The 26,774-nt window shown below is 47.4% G+C and overlaps 2 long non-coding RNA genes across 2 annotated transcripts; one reads left to right on the top strand and one right to left on the bottom strand.

Moving 5' to 3' along the window:
* Window positions 1-3,309: 3,309 nt before the first annotated feature.
* On the bottom strand, window positions 3,310-5,827 carry LOC309522127. The gene is made up of 3 exons (XR_014214882.1): window positions 5,614-5,827; window positions 4,549-4,659; window positions 3,310-3,788 (listed from the first exon to the last, which is right to left on the bottom strand). It is a non-coding gene; the product is annotated as an uncharacterized lncRNA (long non-coding RNA).
* A 137-nt stretch (window positions 5,828-5,964) lies between these two features.
* On the top strand, window positions 5,965-7,872 carry LOC309524550. Its single transcript, XR_014215998.1, has 2 exons — window positions 5,965-6,245; window positions 7,642-7,872. It is a non-coding gene; the product is annotated as an uncharacterized lncRNA (long non-coding RNA).
* Window positions 7,873-26,774: the final 18,902 nt, after the last annotated feature.

Below are 26,774 nucleotides of genomic sequence, written 5' to 3' on the forward strand. Positions count from 1 at the left end.
TGAGTTAAAAAAGGTATTTAAGTATACCTTTCCCAAGAAACCAGAGGCCTTCCTCTTGGGCATTGTTGGCCAGAAAGTGTTAAAGAAGGATAGAACTTTCTTTATGTATGCAACTACAGCAGCAAGAATACTTATCGCAAAATATTGGAAGACACAAGATTTGCCCACACTGGAAGAGTGGCAGACGCAATTGATGGACTACATGGAACTGGCTGAAATGACTGGCAGAATCCGAGATTTGGGAGAAGAAACAACGGAAGAGGACTGGAAAAAATTTAAGGACTATTTACAAAAACAATATAAGTTGTATGAATGTTAAAAATTTACACGATTCGGAAACTATAGCTTCAGCAATTAGATTTGGGAAACAGGAAATTATATTTTAAGTAAGAAAAGGTCAAAATTTAAGGTAATACTATGTTTAATTTAAGATATAAGTAACTGATGAAAAGTATGTTAAATTTAGAGGTATAGTATTTGAAAAGTACAAAATAAGGTACGAAACAAGGTAATAATTTGCTGATATCTTTATTATAAAGAATGCAGGGTAAGGGAGATGCGAGGAAGTCCAGTTAGTTATATAAAAAATGTGTTGAATGGTTGGTTTTCTTTTCTTCTTTTTCTTTTTTTCTTTTTCTTGTTCTTTTACTTTTTTCTTCAGTGTATGTTTCTAACTTTGTATTTGAAAACTTAATAATATATTTATAAAAAAAAAGAGAGAGAAAATCCTTTTGCTTTTCTGGGGCGCAGGGAAGTCTCAGAGCCGGAGGTTGGGGAAGGGACCCCCTTTGCTCTGCCCTCTTCTCCCGTCTTAGATTCGCATGGGGGTCCCCGCCCGAGCTTGCCTGGCCACCGGGCCACACAAGGGCCGCGCTCTACGCGGCGCACCTTGCTAGCCGCGCAGCTGTCCTCCGCGGCTGCGGAGCGGCCCTGCGCCGGTGCCCAGCCCCTCTGGGCGCTCGCTGCGCTGCCAATGACAAGCGGGCGACGTCGCGGGCAGGGAAGGCGTCGCTTTCTTTCCCGATCCTTCATCCTCCCAGTCTTCCAGCCCTTTTTTGGGTTGGAAGCTCGTCTCGTTCGCCCTTCTCCTTTCTTCACCCTGCGCGCAATTTTCCTCCCTCGTCTCCCTCCCCATTTCTCCTTCCTTCCTTCCTTCCTTCCTTCCTTCCTTCCTTCCTTCCTTCCTGACTGGCTTGGGCTTGGGCTTGGGCTTGGGTAGCCACAGCATCGGCGGTGTTGGCGATCGGCGGCGCGGGGGGATGGCCCTCCCGGGGGAGCCGGCGCTGCTCAATGGGGTTGCCAAGGAGACAGGCCGGCCGCCCCCCTCCCCCGGCCCGGCGCCCCCCGCCGCGCTGGTGCCCGTTATTGAGCTGGTGCGCGCCGGGCGCCCTATAAAAGCCGCAGATGCGCCAAGCGTCGACAGGCTGAGCCAGCACAGCGGCGGCGCTCTGCTGGAGGGGCGCCCGAGATTATTGGGGGGGGCAGAGCCCCCCCAAACGAATTTTTGAGGGGGCTCGGGCCCCCTCAGGCCCCATGGAGTCGGCGCCTATGTGTGGGAACCAAAGGTGGGCCACCTACTTCAGAAGGAGCATGACATGCCTGTCACCAGAGGTATTCCTCCTCCCCTAACACTCCATACACCACAAAGTTCAGCATACCCACTTAATTCTCACAACAGCCTTGCAAGATACGCTAAGCCAAGAGAATGTGACTATGGCTCTAGATAACCCAGTGAGCTGCAGAGCTCTGCAAAGACCTCAACTTCGGGCTTCCTGGTTCTAGTCTCCAGCCCAGCCTATCCTGATCTGCTGGCCTCCTGAATTTCCCTGACCACTGGCCATGTTGGTGCTGATTGGAGTTGGAATCCAAAAGAACTGGAGGGGCCTAAGCATGCACCACACCGGGCCTCTTCTACATCACACAACAACTTATTGCACGCCTTGTTGCTTTGCTTGCAGCATGCAGGAGGGCAGCCGGGGCAGGTCATTTGGTACCCACAGCTCTGTTCTCCAACAATTGGTCAAAGGGCTCGGGATGAATGGCAGATGTTGCTGTCACTCCCTCCCAGTACCATCCAGTGTCTGTGACTTGAGGCAATTGCCTCACTCTGAGTAATGGTAGGGCCAGCCTTTAAATCATCCTTAGCATGAGTATCGTACTCCCTGATGTTCTAAGCACTTCACATGCATTACCTAGCTGTAATCCATTAAAACAGCCCTGTAAGGTACATCAGCACTATTCTCCCCATATCACAGGGTAGGGGTGAGGCAAAGAAAGAGGTGGTGACCTGCCTAAGATCACCTAGTTAGTTTACGGCAAAGCTAAGATTTAAAACGGGGACATCCTGATTTGTGGGCCAGTCGTTTAGCTGCTATACTAAACTAGCTCAGGTAAAAATTTAGCTGTTCTGTGATGTCTGAGTCCTTTCCCTAATTCCCAGTAACTGACCAGGTAACATGTCCCAGACTAAAGCTTGGCACATTAAATCAGGGATAGGGAATCTACATATACTGTTGGACTGCAACTCTCTGACCTTTGGCCATGACAGATGGGGATGTGAAACAGATATCACAACATAAACACAATGACTTTATCGTATTTTGTCCTACCTTGGTGTTTTAGGGCTGCACCGGAAGAGGGGTTCCCTGTCTGTGAAATAGGCCACCTCCCCCCTTTAGGGAAAGCCCCCCTCCCATATTGCAGTGGTCTTTCAGGGAGGCATACAACTGTGAAGAAAATGTTCTCCTTCAAAGCAGCAGCTGCCCCTTTAAAGGAACCCACAACACTATGCTTACCATAATCCCTAATGGATTACTTTATGATTTTGTGGGTGGTATTGATAAAGCCTTGAAATATTATTCCCGCTGCCTCTGTCTTCCTTGGTATTCTAATTTTAATAACCTGCGATTAAGCGACAGACAGGGATGTCGCTTATCAAATAGAGAACAACAGTTGTAGGTTGCAGTGGAAGAGAGAGACTTATTTCCCACTGTCACTCACTCTCCCTTCCCTGCGCCAGGCACTCCAGCACCTTTGGCTCCCATATCAGCCATCTTTTGGATCTTGCCCCATGGGAACACACAGCAAAAGCACATTGCGACTGTCAGAGGGAAGAAGGGAAGCTGCCTGCTACTGAGTGAGACCCTTGGGTCCATTGAGCCCAGTATTGTCAACACTGACTGGCAGTGGCTCTCCAGGGAGCACAGGGAAGAAGATCCACACTCGTGGCTCCACCCAGTCAAAACTTCAGACATTTTCATTTATTTAGGCCTACAGCAAAGCCTGCTTTTGTTAGGTGAAGTTCTCTTTTGTGGCTCTTGACATGGGAGCCATCCCTTTCTAGTCCACGCAACACCAACAACTGCATGGGCTGAGCGCTGCTTTCTGCACAGGGTCAGGGGGTTCTTTCTTCAAAGGCTAGTTTCTGGATCTCTGGGGATCCTCCATTTCACCTCTGAACTCGAAAGCCCTCTGAAGGACTTGCTCTTTCTTTTTCTTTGATCTGCGGCTGAGGACCCGCAAAGCATTTCCTGTTTTGTTTGGACTATTTCCTTGGTCGAGGGTAAGGTTCCACAATGACACTTATGTGGCATGCACTTAAATTGCATTCTGAATGCCCCCCCCCGCTTGATGATGTTGTAATTGCTGTGCTGACTTCAGGACGCAGGGACCGCAGCTTGGCCTTTCTCTACCACTGATGTTGGACTGCAGTTCCCCTCACCCCTCACCAGCATGGCCAAAGATCTGGAGGACCCCTGGTTTCCCAGCCACATGTAGATAATGCTGACCTAAATAGAGCAAGAGCCTGGGTGGGTGAAAGCAGCTTCCTGTGTTGGTCGCTGTCACCAGCAGCATCTTTCTTACTTCTCACCTGTGGCTTGCTGTGCAGGCCAGAATATGTTTGGCTTCTCCCAGAACCTTTGAGATGTTACTCAAGTCCACACCCAGGGGCGAAACTAGGCTTTATTTCACCCGGGTCAAAGGCCCGTTTGGCACCCCACCCAGACACATTTGCACGTGCACACACACAGGCTGGGAGCCTCAAGGGCGCCCCTCTGGAGGCTTCACCTGGGGCAAAAAACCCAGCTAGCCACTGCTGCCACTCCCCGTAGCCATGGCACTGCCACACCAGGGACTTACCTGCATGCGATACATGTGCTCAGAGCAATTTGAATTAGTACCCCACCCTTTGCCAAATGCCTGGGTGTTTCCTTTTTGTCTCATTGTGAAACTATCCCCAATCAATGAGGAAGTTATAGATGTGCAAATATTTAAGCCAGCAGATGCAGATGGGAAATGGTGGCTTTGCATTCATTCCCAGGAGAAGGGTGGGGGCCTCAAATCTAGAATCAGACATAATATCAGTTCCTTACATCATGAGCAGGTGAGGGTGCGGACCCTACTCCATCAACTACAGAAGTGGTGATTATCAGAAGAAGGTGCAGCCAAATATATAACTTGGCAAGGAATGAATTAAGGGGAAATTGGCAGTTTGAGAGCCTTTTCATGACGCTCCTGCAAAACAGGCTATTTAAATCATTTAGCTACCTTCTTAATCACGTCACTTAACAAGCCTTGAAGATGAAGTTTCCAGATGGTAGCAGAAGGAGAATAAAAGCTGGACAGCTCTCCTGACAAGCACCAGCCGATCTCTCCAATCTGGGAGAGAAAAAGGTAGTGGAGAGAGGGTGAGAGGAGGATTAAAACAGGAGCCTTATTATCACCTCAATCGAGATGGATTCATTACGAGAAAATAAATGCCATGGGGGATGCAGCTATTCAGGGCCCCAGACAAAAGGCGAGGAAGATAATCAGGCTGCACTGTGTTGAGCTGAGCACAGTTCAAAAAAGGCATCAGCCTCTTTGGGAGAGGAAAGTACCATTTGCACAACAAAGATGCAACACGGCTTTTGTCTGAGAAGGGCCCCTGGATGGTCATTTATCCCTCTAATGAGCCCAGGCCTGCGAAGGCAATTGAGAAGAGAAAGCAGGCAGGTGGAAGCCACCAGCTCACCCAGCCACTCGGCAGGCAGCTGGCAAGAGGTTAATGACCGTTTCAGAGCTTTCTCTAGAGATGTGCATGCATCTGTCTTGGGCTGCTGAGGGTCAGAAATCTCACTAAAGTCTTAAAGCCATATATTGCATTTTTAAAATATTGTACTTCTAAGGTGTTTGTCTTTAATATACCTCAGGAGTGGGAAGCTTCAGATGTTCTCAAACTGCAGCTCCCATCATCTTAGAGCATTGGCCGTGCTACCTGAGGCTGAGGAATTTGAGGTCCAACAATATCTGGAAGGCCACAGGTACCCCATTCCCATTAAAGGGTGAAGGGTGAATGGAGCTTCATACTTTTGTCAGATGACTAGGACTGACTGCAAATCCCTATCTGGTAAACATAAGAAACATCCTTTTAATGAGGTAGACTACTGGTCTATCTAGCCTTGTCTTACCTTACCAAGCCCAATTTGCATAAGGTCTTTTAAATGAGAATTGCCAGGAACTATACCTGGGACCTTCTGAATGCTAGGTTTCCTACACTCAAGTGTCCTCTCCATGGCAGGGGTGCAAAAATCTAGATGCCCAACCACTATTGATGACATAGAAAACACACACCATGGTTTGGCAACTGGTGTTCAGTTGCTAATGAGCATGGTAGACAAGATTTCTTTGCTTCCCGTGTGCACCGCAGCGAGTAAAATTGGGTGGCAGCTCCCCTTAATCCCAACCCCCTTTGATTTGAGCCAGAGCTTCCTCAGACACAGCTCCATAACTTCTTTAGCAACCAGGATGGGGAACTTGTGGGCCCTCCAGATGTTGCTGGACCAGAGTTAGGGCTCTGGCTGCCCAGAGCTATTTGTTGAACTGCTCCATTCCATAGAATGTTCATAGACACTCCAGCTTCTCCAGAACATTTCAGCACAAAGGAACTAGAGGCAGAAGTGTCTGCTTGCTATTGGTGAAAAGCTATGAGGAAAAGTGTAAATGTTAAGTGCTTCCTCAGTGACATTTGTGCCATCTCCTGCCAGCGTTGTTCATCTGGCCATTGCAGTTGAGCTTGTAGCAGCAGGTCAATGTGCAAACTGTGAAGTGCTTCCTTCGTTGATTTCTGCTGATCAAGCTGCTGTGGAAGGCATAAGAACTGGTTGGGCCATTTGTTTTTCTAGTCAATTGGCAAACCTCTTGCCCTAGCGGTCAAAGAAACTTCATATACTAATTTTAACAAAAATCTACATCTCTGGTGATAGGTTAATTTATAATAATGAATCCCAGTAGTCTATTGTAACAGCATTGCAACCAACAATTATTTCATACAAAATGCCATTGTGACTGCATTGCGACATGCAATTTCCCTCCCTCTTTCATAATACAGTGGTACCTCAGGTTAAGTACTTAATTCGTTTTGGAGGTCCATACTTAACCTGAAACTGTTCTTAACCTGAAGCACCACTTTAGCTAATGGGGCCTCCTGCTGCTGCCGCGCTGCTGGAGCACAATTTCTGTTCTCATCCTGAAGCAAAGTTCTTAACCCGAGGTAATATTTCTGGGTTAGCGGAATCTGTAACCTGAAGCGTCTGTAACCCGAGGTACCACTGTACTAGCATGAATTCAGGGTCACCCAATGAAAATGATTAGGCCTTGATTCAGGACAAACAAAGGGAAATATGTATTCACGCAATGCATAATTAAGCTGTGGACTTTGCTGCCATGATAATTTTAGATGGCTTTAAAAGGGAATTAGATAATTCCAAGGAGGACAGGTAGTGACTATGATAGCTGAAAAGAACAGCACAACCCTGAATGCCAGATGCTAAAGAGTCAAGGAGGGTCACGGTTTCATTAGCCTGCTTCTGATTGCCATGGGGCATCTGACTAGCCATTCTTCGCAATGGCATGCTGGACTAGAGAGATTCTTGGTCTGATCCCCAAGAGCTCCTTTTTCAGTCTGCTTGACAGCAAACTCAGGTGATGAGTGCCAACATGCATCCAAGCAGGGCCACTGAGAAAGAAGAGGCAAGGTATTAGCACACATGTGGAAACCCTAAGATTTGCAAAATCTCATTTTTAGAAACCATAATGGAGCAGCCTCCCCAACAGCATAGTGAGGAAGACAGGGCATGTTGAGCAGCCATGGAATTCTGAATGGCAATTGGAAGCGAAAAATGGGAAACCTGGGCATTGGGGGTGATGGCAGCGGGATGGAGTATCCCAGAGAGGGCATGGCTGGCTGGCTGGCTGTGACACTGGACAGGAGCACCCCTTTTAGGAGGTGAGGTGTTGTTGCAGGTCCCACTTCTGTTTGTATGTTCCCAATCCTTTGTTTGATTGTGCATAATTTTATAGTCAGGAAGCCAGAGAGGTTATCACAAAAGTCATCTAGTCATTACTCCCCGCTCCCCCTTTCAGAAATAAAAAAATAACCTTCCAGAATAATCTATTACTATATTTTCCTGTTTCTCCCTCAGCCCTTCTCTCTCCAAGACTGAGACCCTATATCTAGGGCAAATCAATTGTTAAATCTTCCCCATTCAGTTCTGTCACAAGTTTAGACCAAACACCACTTTGAAGGTTGCATTTGAATTTCTGCCTCCAAGTCCAATGAAAACCCTCACTCCATATCTGAGTTTTTACTTTTGTGGGGAGAAGAGCAAAGAGAAGCAGAAGATAAAAGATAAAAGAACAAAAATATACTTTAAAAAAATGAGAATGGATCTAGGGAAACAAGGCACAACAAAATGAGAAAACAAAACAAGGGAGGCTGACATCAAAAGTCTAGTTAAAACTACTGAAATAAAGTCCAATGAAACAACAACCCCAAAAGCATGAACTGAATATAAAAAGCAAGAATTGAAATAAAGAAGCTATAGATCAAAAGACCAACAAAGCTGATGACAAGAATGAACCAACGGGTGGGGGAACATGTAAAGGAGAGAGTGAAGAACAAAAGGAAAAATAATGAAGAAAAATCCCTGATTCCCACTGAGAAATTCCTTCCCCACAACCAGGGCTGAAGGGAAGATGATCAAACACTGACATTACATCCAGAAATTGGTTGGCCACAGCAACTGGGGCTTTTAAAAAAAAGCTAATAGGAACGTAGGAAACTGCCCATTACTGAGTCAGACCACTGACCCATCCAGTTCCATTTTGTTTACATGGGAGCAGGGGCAATTGCTCCCCAGGGTTTCAGATAGTGGTTTCTCCCAGACCTCCCTGGGGATTGAACCAGAGACCTTCTGCACACAAAGCAGATGCTCTATTACTAAGCTATGGCCACTCCCCTAAGAATATCACTTTTGTTAATTTATATAGCTCCATCACTCTGCATTTCTCAGATGTGCAGCCATAGTATTCAGCTACAGCGAACAAATTGCACCAACTTGCAGAACCTTTAAGACTAGCAGATTTATTACAGCAGAGGTTTTCACACAGGAACATAGGAAGCTGCCTTATACTTAGTGAGACCACTGGTCCATCAAGGTCTGTAATGTTTGCACTGACTGACAGCAACTCTGCAGGGCTTCAGACAGGGGACACGCCCAGCTGTACCTGGAAGTGCCAGGGATTGAATCTGGGACCTTCTGCAAGCAAAGCAGTTGCTCTGCCACCTGAGCCATGGCTCTTCTTCATACAGTGTGACTAATTGGTTATGAAGAGCTGGGTTCTATGTAGGGCTGAACTGAAAGGCTGCACTGATTTTCATGCACATTTTGTGCAGCCTTGAACAGTGCTTCACTTGGGGCGATTTTCTGTGTGTGATTACTTCTAAAGCAAAGATGGAGAACCTGTTGTTCAGTTCACAATTCCTATCAGCCAGTGGTCAGGGATGATGAGAGTAGAGAGTGTAGATGGGTACATTAATTGCATACTTCTAGAATGCACATATGAACACTCCTATATTTAGGTTCATTAGCTATCGTTCTTACCCCAAAATGTCATGTCAGTGTGGGGGGATTTAGCTCAATATTAATCAGACACTCATTCATGTAATTTATTTCTAGCTGAATTTGTTGTTGTTGTTTAGTCGTTTAGTCGTGTCCGACTCTTCGTGACCCCATGGACCAGAGCACGCCAGGCACTCCTGTCTTCCACTGTCTCCCGCAGTTTGGTCAGACTCATGTTTGTAGCTTCGACAACACTGTCCAACCATCTCATCCTCTGTCGTCCCCTTCTCCTTGTGCCCTCAATCTTTCCCAACATCAGGGTCTTTTCCAGGGAGTCTTCTCTTCTCATGAGGTGGCCAAAGTATTGGAGCCTCAGCTTCATGATCTGTCCTTCCAGTGAGCACTCAGGGCTAATTTCCTTAAGAATGGATGCATTTGATCTTCTTGCAGTCCATGGAACTCTCAAGAGTCTCCTCCAGCACCATAATTCAAAAGCATCAATTCTTCGGCAATCAGCCTTCTTTATGGTCCAGCTCTCACTTCCATACATCACTACTGGGAAAACCATGGCTTTAACTATACGGACCTTTGTTGGCAAGGTGATGTCTCTGCTTTTTAAGATGCTGTCTAGGTTTGCCATCGCCTTTCTCCCAAGGAGCAGGCGTCTTTTAATTTCGTGACTGCTGTCACCATCTGCAGTGATCATGGAGCCCAAGAAAGTAAAATCTCTCACTGCCTCCATTTCTTCCCCTTCTATTTGCCAGGAGGTGATGGGACCAGTGGCCATGATCTTAGTTTTTTTGATGTTGAGCTTCAGACCATATTTTGCGCTCTCCTCTTTCACCCTCATTAAAAGGTTCTTTAATTCCTCCTCACTTTCTGCCATCAAGGTTGTGTCATCTGCGTATCTGAGGTTGTTGATATTCAACAACTTGGGATTCATCCAGCCCAGCTTTTCGCATGATGAATTCTGCATATAAGTTAAATAAGCAGGGAGACAATATACAGCCTTGTCATACTCCTTTCCCAATTTTGAACCAATCAGTTGTTCCATATCCAGTTCTAACTGTAGCTTCTTGTCCCACATAGAGATTTCTCAGGAGACAGATGAGGTGATCAGGCACTCCCATTTCTTTAAGAACTTGCCATAGTTTGCTGTGGTCGACACAGTCAAAGGCTTTTGCATAGTCAATGAAGCAGAAGTAGATGTCTTTCTGGAACTCTCTAGCTTTCTCCATAATCCAGCGCATGTTTGCAATTTGGTCTCTGGTTCCTCTGCCTCTTCTAAATCCAGCTTGCACTTCTGGAAGTTCTTGGTCCACATACTGTTTGAGCCTTCCTTGTAGAATTTTAAGCATAACCTTGCTAGCGTGTGAAATGAGTGCAATTGTGCGGTAGTTGGAGCATTCTTTGGCACTGCCCTTCTTTGGGATTGGGATGTAGACTGATCTTCTCCAATCTTCTGGCCACTGCTGAGTTTTCCAAACTTGCTGGCATATTGAGTGTAGCACCTTAACAGCATCATCTTTTAAAATTTTAAGTAGTTCAGCTGGAATACCATCACTTCCACTGGCCTTGTTATTTGCAGTGCTTTCTAAGGCCCATTTGACTTCACTCTTCAGGATGTCTGGCTCAAGGTCAGCAACCACACTACCTGGGGTGTACGAGACATCCATATCTTTCTGGTACAATTCCTCTGTGTATTCTTGCCACCTCTTCTTGATGTCTTCTGCTTCTGTTAGGTCCTTATCACTTTTGTCCTTTATTATGGTAATCTTTTTATGAAATGTCCCTTTCATATCTCCAATTTTCTTGAACAGATCTCTGGTTCTTCCCATTCTGTTGTTTTCCTCTATTTCTTTGCATTGCTCATTTAAGAAGGCCTTCTTGTCTCTCCTTGCTATTTTTTGGAAATCTTCAAAATAGCTGAATTTACATCCTGCCTTATTTCTGAAGCCTCAAGGTGATGAATAACAATAAATATATATAAATGGTACCTCGGGTTACAGACCGTTCAGGTTACAGACTCCGCTAACCCAGAAATAGTACCTCAGATTAAGAACTTTGCTTCAGGATGAGAACAGAAATCGTGTGGTGGCAGCGGGAGGCCCCATTAGCTAAAGTGGTACCTCAGGTTAAGAACAGTTTCAGGTTAAGAATGGACCTCCAGAACGACTTAAGTTCTTAACCTGAGGTACCACTGTATAAAAAACATTGACGTATCAAAGAACAGTAAGTATGTCTTCAACAAAGTATCACACAGGGCTGGGTATATGTTGTGATGCTGCAAGAGTATGGACAACCTCACAGAATGTGGTATTATTTGGCTGTTCCCTTTTTGTTTTTAAAGAGCAGATTTCTGGCCCTTATGAAAGTGTGAGGGGAATGCCTGCTGAAACCGCAGAAGCCAGAATGCCATTGAATTCTAAGCTCAGATGTTTCAGTGCCTCAGACAGCTCTTTTGGGTGGAGTGGGATATTTTCTGAAACTCTGTAAACATTACAAAGTAAAATATGCAGAACCAGAGAGAGCATGCTTAAGCTGCATGTTTTGCACTGGCAGCAAAATCCAGCGTTTCACTTCAGAGAAATCCAGGTTGCTGTGACACAGAATTCTGATTTATTTTTTTTAAGTGCAGGGTAGACTGTGAAAATGAAGGTCTAATGAGAAACACATTTGGGATTGACTGCACAAGATTTTCCTAAGGCATAACCTGGAGCAGTTCATGTGTGTATGCAATAGGAGTGGAAACCAGGAGGAAGTCCTAGGGGCAACCACTGAAGGGCAAGTTTACTTGAAGGGCGAGAAGAATGGAGACTGATGGTGCCTTTTGCAATAGCGGTTTGTTTTCAAAGTTACAGTTTGGGGATGGGAGAAATAGATAGGCAATGCTAGTTTTAAGGCAGCATCAGTCTCCAAAAGCAGCCCCTCTCCCAAAGCTGCTTCTCTTGCAAAACATGGACTTCTTCCTACAGCTGCATGCCAACTGCCTTTTCATCTCCTGCTAGGCAGAGCATTGGTCTCAGCTGAGCTATTACCTTGGCAGCTCTGGCTGACTTGCATCCCTACCTGTCAGAACATGAACCTGACATCAAGCTACAGTAGGCAAGCAAGTTATGCACATTTAACTTCAGCTTTATGCACTTGACAAAATAATAATAAAAAAAATTAAAAGGGGGCAGAAAGTGGGTAGGCATCTGGGAAAACCTACTTTGGCAGTCCCACCCACCATTGCACCCAGTGTGTTCTGACTATGTGTGATTTTGGATTTCGGCACAATGTCTGGAATATAACCCCCACTTAAATGCATACCTAAGCCTATAGAGCAGGAATAGGGAACCTGTGGCCCTCCAAAAGTTGTTGGACTCCATTTCCCATTATTCTCAGCTATGGCCAATGGGAAAAGACAATGGGAGCTGTAGTCCAGCAACATCTGCAGGGCCACAGTCTCCCCACCTGTGTATAAAGAATGTCATCCCTACACTTTGCATAACGGAGCAGCCTGTTTTCTATGCAACAAACCATTTTTCTGATTGAGGCCCCAGAGTTTTGATTTTGGTCCCCTTTGTTGAGAGTAAGATATTCAATCTCCATCCCCCTTTTCTTCTCTTCCTCTCATATTTTCCTTCACCCCTTGGCATGTCTCTTACTCTTTTTACTAGTTTCTATTTTTGTGCTGTTCTGACACTTTTAAAATCCAGAACTCTACATGTACAGAGGTCTCCAAATGGAGACATCATTAGAATGTGAATCTTCACCCTGCAGACAAACACTTCACAAAATCCAAAGGCTCTAAATCCCTTTGGAGATGCTTTCAAGCCTCTGGGCCACACACCACAAAGCTGCGCTGATGCCACCAAATGAAAAATAAAATTCTCAGGCATATTTCAGCATAAACCCTAGAAAACCACCTTCAAGATTAATTATCAAGAAGATCCATCTTCATTTTTGTATGAGATGTTACACAGATCTTTATTTATTTTGAACTGTCTCTCTCTCCATGTTTACCTATGTTGTAATGCACTAAGAGATGGTGTAGGTGAATCTTTACAGGTGTGGGAACAGTTCCTAGAGGTGGTAATGGGCTGGATAAGGGCCAACAAACTAAAGCTGAATCCTGAAAAGAGAAAGGCACTGTTGGTTGGTGGTTTTCATGTCTGGAAATTCAGGGGACATCCTGTTCTAGGTGGAGTCTCACTTCCCCTGAAGGAGCAAGTACAGGTATTCCTGGAGTCATTTTTGTCATGTGGTTCAGGTGGCATCAATGGCGAGGAGTGCCTGTTTCCATTTCTGGATGGTACCTCAGCTATGACCATTCCTGGACTGGGATAGCCTCACCACAGTGGCTCAGGCTCTGGTAATCTCAACTTTAGACTAATATGATGTGCTCTAAGTGGGGTTACCCTTGAAGATGGTCTTGTGGTTGTCCAAGTGCTGCTAAGTGGTGTATTTTATTTTTATTGATTGATTAAATTTGTATACTGCCCTATACTAGTCAATCTCAAGGCATTTCACAACATAAAATAACAATATAAAAAAGAAAATGCATAATAAAAAACAAAGAAAACCCAATAATTCCCCCTTCCACAACACACTGGGTGTCAGTCAGCCAAAGGCCTGGTGAAAGAGGTCTACACATTATAGGTGTATAATGAAGGACCTCTTGTGGAGGAGGCACACAAAGAAGAGCCTCAGAAGATGATCTCAGAGTCTAGGTAGGTTCATATGGAAAGAGCAGGCATTGCAGTCCTGGGCTGCAATCTATCTAGAATCATATTTCACAGATTATGAGCAAGCAGCCATCTAAATAAAATAATTAAAAACAATAAAAATATATTTCTATAAATATTTTTTAAAACAAACTTTCTTAAATAGCATGCTTAACTACAGTACAGAAATCTGCTCCTGGGAGCAGCCTGGCTGTTGCATTCTACACTTAGCTATAGCTGACAGACCAGATACAATGGCAGTCCCACATAAAATGCATTACAAGAATTGAGTGTTGAGGTTACCAATGCATGGACCACTGTGGTCAGGTTGTCACAGTCAAGGAATGGTCACAAACAGCATTCAAACAGGAGCAAATAAAAAGCACTCCTTGTCCAAGGACATTTGGGACTCTAGTGACAGAGATGGATGAAGGAATAGCCCCAGACTCAGGTAGGTAGCCGTGTTGGTCTGATGCAGTTGAAACAAACAAATGAATAAATGAATGAATGAATGAATGAATGAATGAATGAATAGTCCCTGTAGCACCTCAGAGACCAACTAAGTTTGTTCTGGATATAAGCTTTTATGTGTATCTGAAGAAGTGTGTATGCCCACGAAAGCTTAGCTCCAGAATGCTTACCTGCTCCTTCAGATAGAGTGCAACCCAGTTCAGAACAGGCAATTGACGTATCTCATGAAGAGATACCCACCTACCCACAATGCCTCCATCTTTCTAGGATTCAGGCTTGGCTCATTGACCCTCATCCAGTTCATCCTTGCATCCACCCCTGCAAGTCCAGGGCTTGCACAGCCTCCCCTGACTTAGATGTAGTGGAGAAATAGAGTTGGGCATCATCAGAGTACTGATGACACCTTGCTCCAATACTTCTCATGACTGCTCCCAAACGGTGCTATATAGATGTTGAATAGCATCGGGGACAAAATAGTGTCCTGTGGCGCCCCATAGTATAAATACAGGGGGCTGAAGAGGACTTGCAATGTCACTCTTTGGATACAACCCTGCAGGCAGGAAGGGATCCAATGCAGCACAGTGCCACTGAAAGCAATTCTGCACTCATTCCAGAAGGATCCCATGGTCAATGGCACTGAAGGGACCTGAGAGAGTGAGCAAAAGGAGCAGGGTGACCCAGACTTGATTCAAACCCAGGCTAGACCCTAGACTGGCAAAACTCTAGAGGATCAGTCCCATCCAAGAATGCCTTCAGTTGTTTTGTCACAACCCCTTCAATAACTTTTCCCAGGAAGGAAGGATGTGCAACCAGATGATAGTTGCTAGGTCCATTGGCCTGGCTTTTTCAATAGCGGTCATACTACAGCTTGTTTTAAGGCAACAGACATGGCTCTTTCATGCAAGGAAGCATTGACCACTCCCTGTACCCATCCAATCACCTCTCCCCAGCCCAATTTCACAAGCCATGGTGTGCAGGGATCAAGAGGGCATGTGGCAATATGCACCCCTGCAAGCATCCTGTCTGCATTGGCAGGCCTCATAATCTGAAATGGATCCCACAAAGTTGGAGAAGACATAGCAATAGACAGGTCAGCTAGAACTGTAGCCATAAAGGTAACATCTAAATCACTGCAGAGTCGAGTGACTTTATCCTCAAAATGGTGGGCTAAATGATCACAGGAGGGCTGTCCCCACCAACAGATGAGACCAGATTCTTTGCTGCCTTTACTGTCTCATGGTGGTTGTGATTATACACTCTAGCTAATATTTGTTTGGCCTCAGAGCAAGTTCTATTCCACTGGTGCTCTAGCTGTCCTCCCTCCTGTTTCACACATAGCTCTCTAGAAACCAAGGGACATTGTGGGTTCCATAGCTGCAGAGAGGGCACCCAGAAGTAACCATGCCAATAGCTCTTCACATCTAAGCATTTCACAGTAAGACAAGAACATTAAAAAGATCAGCACTTCTGCCCACTGGAATGTCACTCAGAGTATTGAATAATAATAATAATAATAATAATAATAATAATAATAATAATAATAATAATTTATTATGTGTACCCCGCCCATCTGGCTGGGTTTCCCCAGCCACTCTGGGCGGCTTCCATAGAAACAAAAAATACAGTAAAATGAAGAATCCATAAGTCTCTGAAAGGCAATTTTATTAATCAGTCCCCCATCCTTGCAGAGGGGGATGGCCGCTGTGAGTTCAAACTTGACCAACGAGTGGTTTGATCATGACAGCACAGCCCACCCCCCAATTTTCAGATCACTCCTGTCCACACGAGAAATGAAGACCAAGTCAAGGGTATGTCCTACTCTGTGCGCCAGGCAGATGACAACCTGAAACAGCCCATGGTTACCAGGGAGGCCATGAAATCCCGTGTGGTACAATAGCGGGCTCACCATGGATGTTGAGGTCACCCAGAATTATTGCCAAAGATTCCTTCAGCACTGTACTTAAGACTACCGCAGCCAGTTTGATCAGGGAGGCTGTTGAGCAGCTGGATGGGCAGCACACCAACAGCATTCCTAGTCTGTCTCTTAAGTCCCAACATCAGATGAAGGCACTCTAGTCTCACTTCAAGGCAATGACGTTCCCCAGAGAGGGAGAAAGAGCTCTGGTGAACCACAGCAGCCCCACCTCACTGGCACTGGAGCCTGGGTTGGTGCTGCGCTAATCATCCAGGGGAGAAACCCACTTAACCTACACTTTCTGAAACAATACAGAAACCAAGATAAAATTCAAAATTCACACTTCTCTGAATTTTGCAGCACAGTTCTCCAGCCTAGTAATGCCTACAAAACTTCTGTGCTAGGATAGAGGGTGGATAGAAATGTACTTTTTGTGAAAATAATGCATTGATAAAATTGCATACAAAAATGTGCATGTGAGGAGGAATTTATACAAAAGTGCTGATGTATTTTCATGAGGTCTTAAAGAAAAATATAAATGGATGCGGAAATTTAGAGAACTTAAGACTGGGGGGAAATGAGAAAGTAAGAGGATCCAAAATCTCTGTCTCTCTCCCATTCTTCTTTGGAGTCCTAGGGATCAATCACAGCCCATATCTGGAGAATAACAGAACCAAATGTAAGGCCCCCACCTCAAGGAAGGAGGGGAGGAGAAATCTGCCCTCGTCTCTCTCCACTTCAAAACCATACTTTACATATAGATTCTTTATGGTAAACTCCCTCTGCCTGCCCTATGAATGGCATATGAAGGATGTGCTTTCATCTTGCAAATGCCAGTTCCATTTATCCTCATGTGCCTAAACTTTATGGCTTTTGGAGAAAGGATGGGATTGATTGATTGCAATCTTGAAGCTTTCTCCTCCTTCCCCGTCTCCTCCACCCCTGCAACCACCTACTCATCTTGCAACTCAAGCAGCAGATCCTGTTCAAACAGCCCGAGTATAAGGCAGGGTGGGATCTTGTGAGGGTGTTTAGCCTCATTGCCCATGGCTTTGCTGGGCTATCTCTGCCTTAACTCTCCTGGACATTGGGGGCATTGACCCTACAGCATTTGCTGCCTGAGGTGAAGGATGAGAGAGCACCCTTCCCCATTCCATGAACAAAAGTCGGCCGGGCTGGAAGTTGAACCTGCTTTGACACCAACAATGGGGCAGCCTCCTTCAATGCACCTGAGGTCAGCAGGATAGGTTAGGAGGTGCGGGGCAGGACAAGTGGCACACACAGTTGTGCTCCCACTCCACCCCTCTGCGGTGCCACTCGGCTTGTGATAGGGCCAGCTTTGGTCCTTGGTTTGAAATCTTTGCTCAGCCGCAGACTATGTTATGCCCTTGATTCCCCTGCTCCAGTGATTTAATTTGCCCATTCCATGTTCTTGTCTCCAGGATGACTTAAGCAATGTACCCCATTGCCTTCAAGGACCATGAAAGCATTTGGGAATGCTGCCACATATAGCACATGCACATGGCCAATTTGCTCAGCACCTGAGGGCCCCAGTCCTGCCACTCACCACCTGGCCCAGGGCGGGGCCTGACAGACCCATAAGAACTGCTGCAGCTGCGACCACCCAGGAGGACTCCCCTGCTCAGCGCCTGAGGGCCCCAGTCCTGCCACTCACCACCTGGCCCAGGGCGGGGCCTGACAGACCCATAAGAACTGCTGCAGCTGCGACCACCCAGGAGGACTCCCCTGCTCAGCGCCTGAGGGCCCCAGTCCTGCCACTCACCACCTGGCCCAGGGCGGGGCCTGACAGACCCATAAGAACTGCTGCAGCTGCGACCACCCAGGAGGACTCCCCTGCTCAGCGCCTGAGGGCCCCAGTCCTGCCACTCACCACCTGGCCCAGGGCGGGGCCTGACAGACCCATAAGAACTGCTGCTGCTGCTACCACCCAGGAGGACTCCCCTGCTCAGCGCCTGAGGGCCCCAGTCCTGCCACTCACCACCTGGCCCAGGGCGGGGCCTGACAGACCCATAAGAACTGCTGCTGCTGCGACCACCCAGGAGGACTTCCCTGCTCAGCGCCTGAGGGCCCCAGTCCTGCCACTCACCACCTGGCCCAGGGCGGGGCCTGACAGACCCATAAGAACTGCTGCAGCTGCTACCACCCAGGAGGACTCCCCTGCTCAGCGCCTGAGGGCCCCAGTCCTGCCACTCACCACCTGGCCCAGGGCTAGTCCTGCCACTCACCACCTGGCCCAGGGCGGGGCCTGATGGGCTCTATAAAGGTCTGCTGCTGCTGCTGCTGGGCAGAGAGGGCTCCGTTTTGTTTTGTTTTTGTTTAAATTGCTGTCATTTTTTACCTACCATATTTTTCGCCCCATAAGACGCACCGGCCCATAAGACGCACCTAGTTTTTTGGGGGGGAAATAAAGGAAAAAAATTTTATTTCCCCCCCAGGTGCGCTGCGCTACACCAGGAGCTTGGGGCGTGCGGAGCTCAGCACGTCCCAAGCTTCTGCGCGGCGGCAAGGTCTCCGCTAGCGTGGGAGAGCCGGGCGCCTCTCCCAGGGCTAGCGGACCCCTGCGCTAATCCAGAAGTTTGGGGCGAGCTGAGGTCAGCGCGCCCCAAGCTTCTGCGTGCCGGCAAGCAGTCCGCTAGCCCTGGGAGAGCCGCGGGGCTCTCCCAGGGCTAGCGGATCGCTGCGCTACACCAGGAGCTTGGAGCCTGCTGAGCTCAGTGCGCCCCAAGCTTCTAGGTGCGCGCAAGCAGTCCGCTGCCGCCCCAAGCCTCGCGCACCCGGTGGGACCTCCTGCCGGGTGCGCGAGGCTTGCAGACACTCGCCCGAAGCAGGGGGAGCCCTCCCGAGGGCTCCCCGTGCTTCGGGCGACAGGCTGCCACCCCAAGCCTCGCGCACCCGGTGGGACCTCCTGCCGGGAGCGCGAGGCTTGCTGTCACTCACCCGAAGCAGGGGAAGCCCTCCGGAGGGCTCCCCGTGCTTCGGGCGACAGGCTGCTGCCCCAAGCCTCGCGCACCCGGTGGGACCTCCTGCCGGGCGCGCGAGGCTTGCAGGCATTCGCCCCATAAGACGCACCCCGATTTCCCCTTCATTTTTGGAGGGGAAAAAGTGCGTCTTATGGGGCGAAAAATACGGTATGTCATTTTAAACTGTGATATTAATGCTGTATACTTAGTTTTAGATTTTGATTTATGTGGAAATTGTTTCCCATTTGGTTGTGTATTTTTTAATGTGGTTTATTTATTATTTATCACTTTTGTAATTATGTAAATCTTGTTATGCTGTAAGCCGCCTTGAACATTGTTTTTTTAACTGTGGAAAGGCAGCATACAAATAAAAAACAATGATGATGTTGGTGAAAGCACATGCTCCATAGGGCTCTAGCCCCAGGAACTGATAGTGCATTTGCATAAAAAGAAACACTCTGGATAAACAAATCTCATTTTGTTGCCACCTGATCCCAACTTGTACAGTCCTTTAAGGCCCCTAACACATCACCCAGCAGGATTTATCAGACAGTACTGACTGAAAAGTGAGTTAAAGTTTTGCCACACTAAGCTGCCAGAGGAGCTCGGAGACTGCTTCCGCACCGTCCTGCACTGTTTCCAGATAGTGGGCCTCAAGGTGAAGCGGGAAAAGTGTCTACTAGGAGTGCCTCAGGTGGACTTTCTGGGATTTACGGTGGATGCAGAAGGGGTCCACCCGACCGGTGACAAGGTACGGGCTGGGCCATTTGTGATGCCCCAGCGCCCAAGGGCAAGACTGAACTTCAGGCCTTCTTGGGACTATTGAACTTTTACCACGCCTTCCTTCCCCATAAGGCGGTGGTAATGGAGCCCCTACACAGACTCCTGGACAAGCGGGCCCCTTGGGTGTGGGTCAGCGCTAGGAGGCTGCATTCCAGGCAGTCAAGGACTTGCTCGTCTCGAACTCGGTCTTGGCACACTTTGATGAGTGGCTGCCAGTGGTGCTAGCATGCGACGCATCGCTCTACGGCATCAGCGCTGTCCTGGGACACCAACTCCCAGACCGAAGAGAGGTGCCGGTGGCATATTTTTCCCAGACGCTCACCGCAGCTGAGCGGAACTACTCTCAAATTGACAAGGAGGGTCTGGCAATCGTGAAGGGAGTAAAAAAATCCCACAATTTCTTGTACGGGCGACCCTTCACCGTGGTGACTGACCACAAGCTGTTGCTCGGCCTGTTTACCCCTGAGAAGCAGATCTCCCAAGTGCTGTCTCCCCACATCCTCAGGTGGTCAATTTTCCTTGCCGGCTACCAGTATGCATTGATCTACCACCCAGAGAAGGCGATGGGCCATGTGGATGCCCTCAGCAGGCTACCACTACCAGAAACAGGCCCCGACCCAGCGCCTGCGCAAGAGGTTATGAGCCTGGAGCTGCTTCCCAACCGCCCCATTCAGGCACAAGAAGTTGCGCACCATTCCACGAAAGATAGGGTCATCTCCTGGGTCCTGGACTGGGTGTGGAGGGGATGGCCCAACAGCAGCCCCAGGCCAGAATTAGCTGGCTACACAACCTGCAAACATAAACCTGCAAACATAAACCTACACAACCTGCAAACATAAACCTGCAAACATAAACTGCCTATTATGGGGAAGCAGGGTCGTCATTCCCCAGCCCCTCTGATTGTGGGCTGAGCCAAATCCAATGGAGGGTCAAATCAGAACCAAAAATGGATGGAGTTTGGAAGAGTCTCTCCCTCCCTCTCCTCCACAATCATCTCTCTCTCTGAGCTTCCCCATCATTCGTCTCTCCTTCTATTTCAGTCCCCTCCTCCCATTTTCCCCTTCCATTAACACAGGTCTGACCTGATTCCCTGCTGAGGACTCATGAATTCAGGCTGGGGGGTTCCAAAGGTTCCCATCACAGTATGAAAGGAGGCACTTGGGTCTCCCCTCAACAGCAGGTATCAAAATCACCCCCACAGGACACTTTAGTGTTTGTCTTGGGCCCTCATGAACTATTTGGGGAAATTCTACTTCTTCTCATCCCCTTTCTACCCCCACCTCTTTTTTTTTGATAGGTGTGTGAGAAAGTAAATTTTAAGTTGCTTTGAGCCTTAGGGTTGGAGCAGGATATAAATCAAAGGAAATAATAAATAAATTGAAAACAAACCATGCATCATGTAATAAGAAGATGGGAGGAATTTCCAGCAGATAATGGCCTATTGGAACCAGCCCTAACCAGCCCCTATATCATCTTCTGAAGCAGACAAAGGCAAAACTAGCTTTCCTCGTCCTGGCTTTTTAAATCCAAAGGAGAAGAGCTTGAGATAGAAATGGATGAGCTGCAGGCTGACAGGTTAAATATATGTTTATCAAAACCCCGACCAAGCAGACACCCGCATGGGAAGCCTCCCAACATCTGCCTGGGAAAGAAGGCAGCAATTGCTGAGGTAAACACTGCCGACAGGATGATAGATAGCTAAGCTGTTGGGCAGGAGAGCTGAACCAATGCAGGTGGATGGAGGTGGGGTGGGGGAGGCAGTGAGGGAAAAGGCGTATGGAACACCCCCCTCCCCCCAAAAAAGATAGGGCTATGAATGAGGTTGCTGGGTGGGCCATGATCTGAACCCTTGGGAAATTAAAGATGTAAATCCTACAAGATCTATAATTCAACACAATCCACCCACGGTCTACCAGCCAGGCACGTGCACTGCATGGAGATTTGGCAGGGCTCAGTCTTGTGAAGATTGTCTTTTGCTCACTCTTCAGTTTCAAGGCATTACAGCAGGTCTGAGCAACCTCACAGGCATCCTGCTGAACCCAGACCAGCCATGCATTGGCAGAGCCTACTGGGAACTTGAGTAGACCCCAGTTTCCAGGTTGATTGAGCTCCCCCAACTGCAAATGGACCGCCAAGCATGGCTCAGGGGACAGCCAACAGCTCGGTGGGTCACATCCTGTAAGAGGGAGAGTGTCCCACTCCCCCCCCCATCGTAACATTAGAATTCAGGGCAGTCCAATAAAGCTGGATGATGGAAGTGTCAGGGCAGACAAAAGAAGGCACTTCTCCACACAGGGCACAGCTAAACTATGGAATGTGTTCCAACAGGAGACAGTGATGGCCACCAACTTGGATGGCTTTGAAAGACAAATTCAAGCAGAATAAGACTAACAATGGCTGCTAGCGATGTGGCTCTGCTCTACCTCTACTGTTGGAGGTGGTAGGTCTCTATATACTAGTTTCTGGGAATCACAAGTTGGAAGAGGGTTTTTCTTGCATTTGTATAATTGATAACGGTCGTGAACACTGTTTGGTGGAAAGGTGGCATACAAATTTAATGCAGAAACCAAAGAAAAACCACCACAAGTCACCACCACTGTAGTTTCTATTGTTGGCATCCATCTGTTTCAAAAGGCAATGGAGTTTGCCTCTGGGGGGGAAAGTCAAACTACTAGAGAATCACAACACCTGCTGTAGCTGAAGAGACTGGAAACTCACAGCTGCTGCCTCCAGCATTCTTTTTGCTCTCTTTGCAGCACCAAAGTGACCTCCCTGGGGCACAAGCCTGGGAAGTGTGTCTGGAGGTCCTTGGATGCCCAGTTCACAATACCCCCCCCCTTCCCAGCCTCCCTGATGTGGTCCAAAGGAAAGCAGAGCAAAATGTTTGGCACTAGCTGGGTTGCAGGAGGTGCCATCCAGCTGCCTTAGGGACTCCAGATTTGTGTAGGGTTTACTCCTGAGCCTTTTCTTCTCCCAGAGATATCCCACAAGGCAGTGGGGATGCAGTGTTTACTCCGAAAACCTTTATCACAGTTTTCTTTCTCCTAGATGGGCTGCCTCCCCAGGTTGATGAACTCCATCTGCCCCTCCTTTCCCTCTACAGCATTTGCAGAAACTGCCTTCTTGACTGTTGGGCCCACTCTTGGTCTTGTCCGCTCAACCTGATGGAGCCCGTCTTCACATTCAGGGAAAGGGTTTGAGACGCATTGGTTACCCAAAGCCATATTCTGGGGTGTGGCTGCTGTCCCATGCTGGCAGCTTCTGGGAGCCACAGGTGAGAGCTGAGTGTAGGGTGGGGACCAAAGCTGGACAAACTGCTGCAGAAGGAGCACAACGTGCCCCCCCCACCAGAGGCACTGCCCCTCCCTTAACACCCTATACACCTGCCACCCCCACCATCACCGATAGAAGTCAGCACTAGAAGATATGATGATAGCTCCCAGCTTACATACCTTTTGAAAAGAATTAGGTACATTAACATGAAGGACAAGTCTATTGATCACTGTTAGCCATAATAGCTAAATAGAGCTTCCATGTTCAGAGGCTGTATATCTCCAATTACAAAGTGTTGGGGGAAAACAGGAAGGGGTGACTGTTCCCTCCAGGCCTTTCTTAGCTGCCAGAGGCAGCTTTGAAGATGTAGGGATCATACCTGGGACCTGCTGCATGCAGATCAGATGCATGCAGATCAGAGCCATGATCCATTCCTGTGGCTGCTGGACTTCAGCCCCCATCAGGCCCAGGCAGTGCAGCCAGTGGTCAGGGATGATGGGAGCTGTAGTCCAGCAAATTCTGGAGGGCCACGGATGCCTTGCTCCTGGACTGAATAGGCTCTTTGTCTAATCAGTCCGTGTTATGTTCTTAAAAAAATGTTAACACACTTTGTAATTTGTCTCTCAGCCAGGCATGCCAGCAAAAACCGCCTCCTCTCTTCCTATTAGTTTTCACACTTCAGGCTAATTTTAGAGTAATATTTACGAATGAACATGAAATATTTACCCCCACTCAGCGTGCTGTGGCACTCGAGTGCAACAGAAGCGTGAAACAGGGAGGAGGTGTTCCACCACATCACTGTCAGCTGGGAAAATTGTTCTCAACCTCCTCATGATGAATGCATCACACTTAGCTTCTTTTTTTAAAAAAACGAATGGATGATTTTTGGATGCAAGTTCAGTTGTGCCTTCTCCCCATAGCAATTTGAGACAGAGTTTAATTTGAGGCATGGTTCTTTTTAAGTGGCAGAACAGAGAGTTAACAATGATTTCCTCTGAACATGTGCAGAGAACACCAAGAGGCCATCAAAGTTGTATGTTCAGATCAAAGCCTGTCTCAGGTTTCCATGCAGGCTTGAGGTTTAGCTCTGCCTGCCTGCCTGCCTCTCTCTTCTAAATGTAGGAAGAACTCTGCAGGATCCGACCACAGGTCCTTTGAAGTCCAGCCTCCTGTTTCCCAGATCTGCCAATCAGATGCTTCTGGGAAGTCCACAAGCAGAGTAGAAAAGCACCCACCACCATTCCCATTCAGCTGGCATTCAGCCATTGGCCAAGGCTCTTTGGGCCCCTCCATCTCTTTTTTGAGGCCCCCCCCGCTGTTCAGGCTGAATGCAAAGCTGGCTGCAGAACAACGTCTGGATGTCACATCAGGCTCCCTCAATATTCTTTGGAAGATGGAGCCTCTGCATTCAGTGGTACACTATCTCTGAACACCGAGGCTCTTTTTAATCCACCATCGCCAAAAACCACAGATAGATAGATACCCTCCATGCAGTTTTCTGATTCCCTTTAAAAGCCAGCTGTGGTGTGTGTGTGTGTGTGTGTGAAATTAATTACTAATCAGAGTTCATTAGGAGACTACAGCAGATATCACCCACATTTAACTTCTTTTCCAAGGGGCTACTTTACAAAATGGAGGCTTGCGTCCCAAGTAGCACTAACTCTCTTGTTCCGTTAGTGAAAGGATTTACACTTGCACAATGGAACATTCCTTTGTCTCCTCCCCCTTCCTCCAAATATGTTCTTAGGCTTCCCTCAACCTCTGGACCAGATTTAGGGAGGCCATGGGATGCGTGGGGGGGAAATTTCATTGCACAAGCTTAAATGCTTGCATTAACAGAATAAAGGCATCGTTTACTGCCCTCATTCAAAACGAGTGATGCTGCTGCAACTTACAATTGGTCAATTGGTTAGTGAAATCCAGCAGATTCATAATTATCACATCCTGATTTCATTCCAACAAACAGTCACATTTTCACAATCAAACTGAGGTTGTTTATGAATTAATTTGATGTTCTGCCCTTGTTTTTAATAAAGTTTAGTAAAGTTACAGCAATATGCAGAGGTGTGAGGGATTTAAAATAATTCCCCCCCTCCACTTCCTTAGAGGTAAAGGCATCTGTCAGGGGTAGGAATGGCCACACACTTTCTGACCAGGACTAGAAATGTCCCTGGAAATGGTACTGAGTAGGAGGCGAGGAGGAGATGGCTGCCTTGCATAATGAGCGCTTGGACTATATCATATTCCTATAGACTTAAACTGAAACCTAGTTCAAAATCTTGGGAACCATTCTATCAGTGCAAGCACTTCAGTTTGCCAGATGGACTAATCCCCCTTTTCTCTCCCTCTCCTGACTCTTCCCCAGAGCCAATTGGGGTAGGAGGGCAGGGAGAAGAAAGCAGGGAAAGCCCCATTGTGCTAATGGAAGTTCTCGCATGGACTACTGGGGCTCATTTGTTCAAAATGGCCCCTTGAAGAATCACAGAATAAAAAACTGTAGAGTTGAAAAGGGCCACGAGAGCCATCTAGTTCAACTCCTTGCAATGCAGGAATCTTTTGCCAGTGTGGGGCTCAAACCCACAACCTTGAGATTAAGAGTCTCCTACTCTACTGATTCTGTGCGCTGCTCTGGTTCGCCAGAAGTGGCTTAGTCATACTGGCCACATGACCCGGAAGCTGCATGCCAGCTTCCTCGGCCAGTAAAGCAAGATAAGCACCACAACCCCAGAGTCGGCCACGACTGGACTTAATGGTCAGGGGTCCCTTTACCTTTACTCTACTGATGGAGCTACCTGAGTAACAGAATTTCCAAATGAATTTATAAATGCTAGATTTGGACTTGATATTCCGCCTTTCACTCCCCTTAAGGAGTCTCAAAGCGGCTAACAATCTCCTTTCCCTTCCTCCCCCACAACAAACACTCTGAGGTGAGTGGGGCTGAGAGACTTCAAAGAAGTGTGACTGGCCCAAGGTCACCCAGCAGCTGCATGTGGAGGAGCGGAGACGCGAACCCGGTTCCCCAGATTACGAGACTACCGCTCTTAACCACTACACCACACTGATACCTCACTGAGCAAATGACAAACTGTGATGGAATCATTTTGCCCATCGCTGCTATAGAACAGAGATGGGCAACCTGTGGGTCCTCCAAATGTACCTGGAGTACAGTTCCCATTATCCCTGGCCACTGGCCATTCTGACTGGGGCTGATGGGAGTTGGAGTCCAAGGACACCTGGAGGGCCACAGGTTCTGTCAGTCTTGTTTTAGCCCCACAAAGATGAAAGAGACCTCTCCAAGGGCTTGCTCACAGGACCCAGGGACGAAAGAACCCCTCATCACCATCACCAAAATTTGGGAGGAAAGAGATGCAGAAAGAATACTTCTAAGGGAATCTTTCACTTCTCTTTTATGCTAGGATATATGTTCATATCCATTGAAGCATTTGATTGGAACTGCCCTTCAAAATACCCTGCCCCCCCCATTTTTGTCAGACATAAAAGCCCTTTCCACCCTATGCCAAAGTAAGGGCTCTGAGGAAGGTCAGCTTTTCTGTGCTTCAGCCCCTCCCCTTCTGTGCCCAGATTCTTCTTGCTTGCTTAGCAAGGAGAGCAAAAATCAAGACACCTTTACCTCCTTTTTTTTGAAAACAAGAGAAAGAGAGAGAAAAGACTCAGTGTCTTTAATAACCACTCACTTCTCCTGTGGGGAAGAAAGAGCCATACTCGGATCAGGTGAGTGTAATTGTGCCCATTTATTTCT

This window comes from Podarcis vaucheri (genome assembly GCF_965113315.1).
Source record: "Podarcis vaucheri genome assembly, chromosome: 2".
NCBI lineage: Eukaryota > Metazoa > Chordata > Lepidosauria > Squamata > Lacertidae > Podarcis > Podarcis vaucheri.